General features: G+C 34.3%; 1 non-coding gene across 1 annotated transcript; it reads right to left on the bottom strand.

The window, feature by feature from the left end:
* Window positions 1-282: 282 nt before the first annotated feature.
* Window positions 283-389, bottom strand: LOC139861018 (small nucleolar RNA R71). The gene has a single exon (XR_011763638.1). It is a non-coding gene; the product is annotated as a small nucleolar RNA R71 (small nucleolar RNA).
* Between the last annotated feature and the right edge of the window lie 6,866 nt (window positions 390-7,255).

Here is a 7,255-nt window from a genome sequence, read left to right as displayed (position 1 = left end):
GAAATCAAAGGACAAATCCTACACAAGGTAACTAATCAATACCAATTTAGTGGTGCGCCGAAGGAAGATCCAAATGAATATCTTCGTACCTTTAATAGGATCTGTACTCTATTCAAAATCAGAGAAGTTGAGGATGAACAGATCTATCTCATGTTATTTCCCTGGAATTTAAAGGGAGAAGCCAAAGATTGGTTAGAATCATTACCTGAAGGGGCGATTAACACATGGGATGTTTTAGTTGAAAAATTTCTTAAACAATTCTTTCCGGTATCTAAAGCCGTGAGACTTCAAGGAGAAATAGTTACGTTCACACAAAAGCCAAATGAAACTCTATATGAAGCATGGACAAGATTTGGAAAGTTGTTGAGAGGATGTCCTCAGCATGGTTTAGACACTTATCAAATAGTACAAATATTCTACCAAGGATGCAATATTACTACACGAAAAGACATTGACATAGCAGCTAGTGGTTCCATTATGAAGAAAACCGCAACTGAAGCTTGCAAAATTATTGATAACACTGCTTCCCACTCACATGAGTGGCATCAAGAAAAAGACATCGTTAGATCATCTAAAGTGGCTAGAGCCGATTCTAGCCATGACTTTGATTCTCGCAAAGTTAGATGCTTTGGAAGACGAATGGAAAAGATGACTAAAGATATTCACGTAATACGAATTAGTTGTGAGCAGTGTGGAGGACCACATTTGACAAAAGATTGTCTCAGTATTGAACAAACAATGGAACAAAGAGAGAATGTTTCAAATATAAACTAAAGGCCTGGAAATAATTATCAGAATAATTATCAACCGCCAAGACCAAATTACAATCAAAATCAGAATTATAACCGAAATGTTCCATACAACAACCAACAAGGTCCTAGCAATCAACAAGTATCTAACAATACTTACAACCAGCAAAGACCTATTTTTCCAAATAAACCACCACAAACCGATGATAAAAAGCCAAATTTAGAAGACATGATGTCGAAGCTAGTTGAATCTCAAACGCAGTTTTTCACATCTCAGAAACAAACTAATGAACAAAATGCTCAAGCATTTAGAAATCAACAAGCTTCAATCCAAAATCTAGAACAAGAAGTGAGCAATCTAGCAAGGTTGATAGGTGAAAGAAAACCGGGAAGTCTACCTAGCGATACAAATGCTAACCCCCGGAATGAAACAGCTAAAGCCATTACCACGAGAAGTGGTATAATACTTAAACCACCTGAAATACCTGTAATTTCTGATGACTCTATTCCTACTACACAGGCACCACACCCTGAACAAGATTAGGAAACAGAACCGGTAGTTGAAAAGGTTAATGAAGATAACACAGTTAAGGCTAAACCTTATGTTAAACCATACCAACCACCACTTCCTTACCCGAGTAAAATGAGAAAAGAAAAACTTGAAGCCGAGCAATCCAAATTCTTGGATATGTTTAAACAAATAAATGTCAATCTTCCTCTCATTGATGTGATTTCAGGAATGCCAAGATATGCCAAATTCCTGAAAGATCTAATCACAAATAGAAAGAAAATGGAAGAACTCTCGGCTGTTACAATGAATGCTAATTGTTCTGCAGTGCTATTGAATAAACTACCAGAAAAAATCTCAGATCCAGGAAGTTTCACAATTCCATGTTTTCTGGGTAATCTTAGTTCAATAGAAGCATTGGCAGACTTAGGTGCTAGTATAAATTTAATGACGTATTCATTATACGCTAAACTAGACCTCGGAGAATTGAAACCAACACGAATCAGCATACAACTAGCAGATCGATCAGTAAAATATCCTAGAGGGATAATGGAGAACATGCTAGTTAAAGTTGGTACTTTACTATTTCCAGTAGATTTTGTTATTCTAGACATGGAAGAAGATTCTCGAGTTCCTCTTATATTAGGAAGATCATTCTTAAACACAGCTAAAGCAATAATAGACGTGTTTGGTAAGAAACTGACCCTAAGTATAGAGGACGAGAGTGTTATCTTTTCTGTTGATAGAGCCATGCAACAACCACAATCTGCAGATGATACATGTTATTATATTCAAACTATAGATTCACAAGCAGAATTGTTAGAAGAATTTCCAGAATTACAAGGAACAGGAGAATGTTCTTTAGGAGAAGGGACTGAACCAATTGATGAAGCTGAAATGTTAACCACACTCATGGCTAATGATTATGAACCAACAACAGAAGAACTTCAAATGTTAAAAGAGGAAGACAGATATCGATACAAATCATCGATAGAAGAACCACCGACATTAGGGTTAAAGCCACTTCCAAACCATTTAGAATACGCTTATTTACATGGTGAATCTGAATTGCCTGTAATAATATCGTCTTCTCTTACTGAAAATGAAAAATCTCAACTCATTTCTGTGCTAAAAGCTCATAAACCAGCTATTGCATGGAAGATTCATGACATTAAAGGCATAAGTCCTTCTTATTGCACACATAAAATCCTTACGGAAGAAGGTCATAAAACCTATGTGCAACGCCAACGAAGACTAAATCCTAATATGCAAGATGTTGTTAAGAAAAAATTATTAAACTGCTAGATGCAGGTTTAATTTATCCAATCTCTGATAGTCCATGGGTAAGCCCAGTTCAATGCGTACCTAAGAAGGGTGGCATGAATGTCATCACAAATGAAAAAAATTAGCTTATTCCTACTAGGACTGTAACAGGATGGTGTGTTTGTATTAATTATAGAAAATTAAATGACGCCACCAGAAAAGATCACTTTCCCTTATCTTTCATTAATCAAATGTTGGAAAGATTAGCCAGGAATAGTTACTATTGTTTTCTTGACGATTTTTCCGGATATTTTCAAATTCCAATTGCACCCGAGGACCAAGAGAAAATCACATTCACGTGCCCTTATGGTACTTTTGCTTACAAACGCATGCCATTTAGACTTTGCAACGCCCCTGCAACCTTTCAAAGGTGCATGATGGCGATTTTTCACGACATGATAGAAGAATGCATGGAAGTTTTCGTGGATGACTTTTCAGTCTTCGGTGATACTTTTGAATCATGTCTAGTTAATCTTGAACGAATGCTTATTAGATGCGAGCAATCAAATCTAGTTCTTAATTGGGAAATTGCCATTTCATGGTTAGAGAAGGCATCGTTCTTGGTCATAAAATTTTAAAGGAAGGAATTGAAGTGGATAGAGCTAAAGTAGATGTAATTGCTAAAATTCCACATCCCACCAACGTTAGAGGAGTTAGGAGTTTTCTAGGACATGCCGGTTTTTACCGACCTTTCATAAAAGACTTTTCTAAAATTGCCACTCCTATGAATAAACTCCTTGAAAAGGATGCTCCATTCATCTTTTCGGATGAATGCATCAAATCTTTTAATATTCTTAAGGAAAAACTCACTAATGCGCTGATCATGATAACTCCAAATTGGAATCTACCTTTTGAACTCATGTGCGATGCAAGTGATTTTGCAATGGGAGCCGTTTTAGGACAAAGAATTGAAAAACGATTTCAACCTATCTATTATGCTAGTAAGATGTTACAAGGAGCACAAACGAATTACACAACTACTGAAAAAGAACTCATTGCTATTGTCTTTGCTTTTGACAAATTTCGTTCATATCTCGTTCTAGCTAAAACGGTGGTCTATACCGACCATTCTGCTCTTAGATATCTATTTTCAAAAAAGATTCCAAACCACGATTAATCCGTTAGATCTTACTCTTACAAGAATTCGATATTGAAATTCGAGAAAAAAAGGGAGCAGAAAATCTCGCAGCTGATCATCTTTCTCGTCTTGAAAATCCTGAATTAGAAGTTCTAAATGAATCGGCCATACAAGATAACTTTCCTGATGAATATCTTTTGAAGATCGATTATAATGAAATTTCATGGTTTGCAGACTATGCAAACTACTTAGTATGTGCATTCCTTTCAAAAGGGTTATCGTACCAAAAACGAAAGAAATTCTTTAGTGATATAAAACACTATTTTTGGGAAGATCCACATTTGTTTAAAAGTTGTCCCGATGGAATAATACGCCGATGCGTATTCGGAGATGAAGCTAGTCAAATCTTAAACCATTGTCACACAGGACCAACAGGAGGGCATTATGGGCCTCAACTAACAGCAAGGAAAGTCTATGACGCTGGATTCTATTGGCTTACAATTTTCAAAGACGCATACCTTCTTTGTAAATCATGTGATGCATGTCAAAGGGCCGGAAAAATAAGTCAACGTGATGAAATGCCACAAAATGTCATTCAAGTATGTGAAGTATTTGACGTTTGGGGTATTGACTTTATGGGTCCATTTCCAAAATCTCATAATAATCTCTACATTCTTATTGCCGTTGCTTATGTATCTAAATGGGCGGAAGCGCAAGCTCTCCCAACTAACGATGCACGAGTTGTAGTCAACTTCTTAAAACGTCTTTTTGCTAGGTTCGGAACACCGAAAGCTTTAATAAGTGATCGGGGTACTCATTTTTGTAATAATCAACTTGAGAAAGTTCTCAAAAGATATGGAGTAACTCATAAAATCTCCACCGCTTATCATCCACAAACAAGTGGACAAGTTGAAAATACCAACCGAGCTTTAAAAAGTATTCTAGAGAAAACTGTAGGATCAAATCTGAAGGAATGGTCCATGAAATTGGAGGATGCACTCTGGGCTTATAGAACAGCCTACAAAACTCCAATTGGCACCACACCTTTTAAACTCGTTTACGGAAAAGCATGTCACCTTCCAGTAGAAATTGAGCACAAAGAATTTTGGGCTTTGAAGACGTGTAATCTTGATTTGCATGAAGCCGGACGTCTACGGTTAAGTCAATTAAACGAATTAGAAGAATTAAGATATGAAGCATACGAAAATTCGTTAATCTATAAGGAAAGAACGAAGAAATAGCATGATAAAAGAATCAGACGTTCAAAAGAATTTAAAGAAGGAGACCGAGTTCTTCTTTTCAATTCACGATTCAAGCTATTTTCTGGAAAATTGAAATCAAGATGGTCTGGACCATTCATAGTCAAAAGAGTTTTCCTATACGGAACAGTAGAATTAATAAATTCGAATGGGATTGAATTTAAGGTTAATGGTCACAGAGTTAAACATTACATAGATAATCCAATGGAAGTTGAAGATGAAGTTAATCACAATTTCGACACCACAGCTAACTAAGTGTGGGAAGATTCGAATCTTTTAAGGGTAATATGTATTTCTGTTAGAGTTAGATTTTATGTTTTTGTGTAGTTCTCAAAAATGGAATCCGCATGGTCTTTCCCTAGCAGACCCTAAAGAACTAGTCTTCTCCCTCCATTCTGAATTTTTATTTCTTTTAGGTTTTACGAGATGAAGAATTTCTTTGATCTGAACCATGGTCTACTACTACACGCTATGATTACTAAACGTAATAATAACACCTTCCCGAGTGAACCGGTATCATTAATAAGAGGCAAAATGGACGAAGTGAGGAAAGAACTCATGAAGAATCATCATAAGATACATTTTGATAAAAGAAAATCAAAATCCGCAACAAAAAGAAGAGCATGACACCTTGAAAAATGTCATAAATGCGGAAAATGGTCACACGAAGGTAAATGTTCGAATAATCAAACATATTCAAATACCGAATTTGTTAATCTATGCAGAGAAGGACCGTTCATATGTTTAGAAGAAAAGTTATTGAAAAATCGAGGCTACGCTTATGTAGCTATGGAAAACCAAATCACACGACTCTCCTATGAGTCGGCTAAAGCAGGTCTCTGAGAATTCTATCTCACAAGTAAGTATGTACAGTTTTATTTTTATTTTATTGCTTTTAACCTTTTGATAATAAATGCTGAATCGTTGGCTATAAAGTATTAAATTGATATTCAATAAAATTAGGTATGCGAAACCGAAATTATTGATATCAAACAAAAATTTATTACATCACTGTGAAATTTGCCGTTTATTCATGAGGTATAAATATCTTTAATCAATCAATCCAAAATATTTCAGAAATTCGTCAGGAGTAAAACTAGGTAAAATAGCCAAAATTACTTTACCCAAAAGAGGGACGTATATTTTTGTGAATATTTGATTGATTAAAGTGGGATAAAAGACCAAAAAGATTTTTAATTTTATTTTTACCATGTTTTTAAAATTAATATTGTAAATTTTTAAAACCAATATATTTAAGTTTGTAAATATTTTAAAAAATTAATATTTTTAATATAAGCTTGTAAAACTAATATATATAAATATTAATAATATTTATATGAAATCTTATGCATTTTAAATTTAAGTTTGGTGTGAGTTTAAAAACAAAATTTACTTTATTTCATTAAGTTAAAAATATGATTTCTAAAATTCATCGTGGGTTGAAGACTAGGTCGTTGAACCGAAATTACTTTACCCGAGGGCGGGACGAGAAATTTTATTATCAATATTTTTAATTTTATTGAATTAAAGTATGCCAAAAACATTTAAAAAAACCCAAAAATATTTCCTTTTAAAACAAACGCTTTAAAATGACAAATTTTAAAATTTTGTCGAGGGACGGACTAGGTAAACGTACTGAAACAACCTCATCTTAAATAAAAAGGAAAACAAAATTTTAAATTTAATTAATTGTTTTATTATTAAAGATTTAAAAAAGAACCGCACTCGCGGAGTTTTGAGTGGTCCCACATCCGCACTCGCGGAGATCCAAAAAACCAGACCAGAATAACTGGTCGACTGACCAGTCCTCAAACACACACAAACATAAATTTCTGCGAAAAACCCACAAAAACCATCTAAAAAACGCGATTTTTCACCGTTAATCATCATATTTCTTGCTAAAATCACGATGAGGAGATACTTGCCAAGAAGTTTTTCAAGAAAATCGGTAATTTCTACATCCAAACACTCTTTAATTCGGTTTTTTAGTGTTCTTGAACAAAATTATACCTAATTTGATTTTGATGATTTCTAGCTTAATTGTGCTTAAATTGTTTGTATATTATGCTTGTATAAACTAGATTGATGCTATTTAACATGATTAGAAGCCTTAAACTTCAAATTTTGAGTAATCTAGGGTTTGTGTTCTTGAGCAAAATTGGGGGTTTTTGATATAAATGGGTTATGGTCAAATTTTGTTGATGGTTCATGCTTAATTAAGTAGTGTAACATGTTTAGGTTGCCAAATGATCAAAACTTTGATCCTAAACATGATTTTTGAGTATTAAAGTGGACTTTTTGAGTCAAAAATGCATGAACTCGATTTAATTGATATGAA

Source organism: Rutidosis leptorrhynchoides, chromosome 7 (assembly GCF_046630445.1).
Source record: "Rutidosis leptorrhynchoides isolate AG116_Rl617_1_P2 chromosome 7, CSIRO_AGI_Rlap_v1, whole genome shotgun sequence".
Classification (NCBI taxonomy): Eukaryota; Viridiplantae; Streptophyta; class Magnoliopsida; order Asterales; family Asteraceae; genus Rutidosis; species Rutidosis leptorrhynchoides.
Note: the sequence above shows the minus strand (reverse complement) of the source record. Positions and strands in the feature narration are given on the sequence as shown.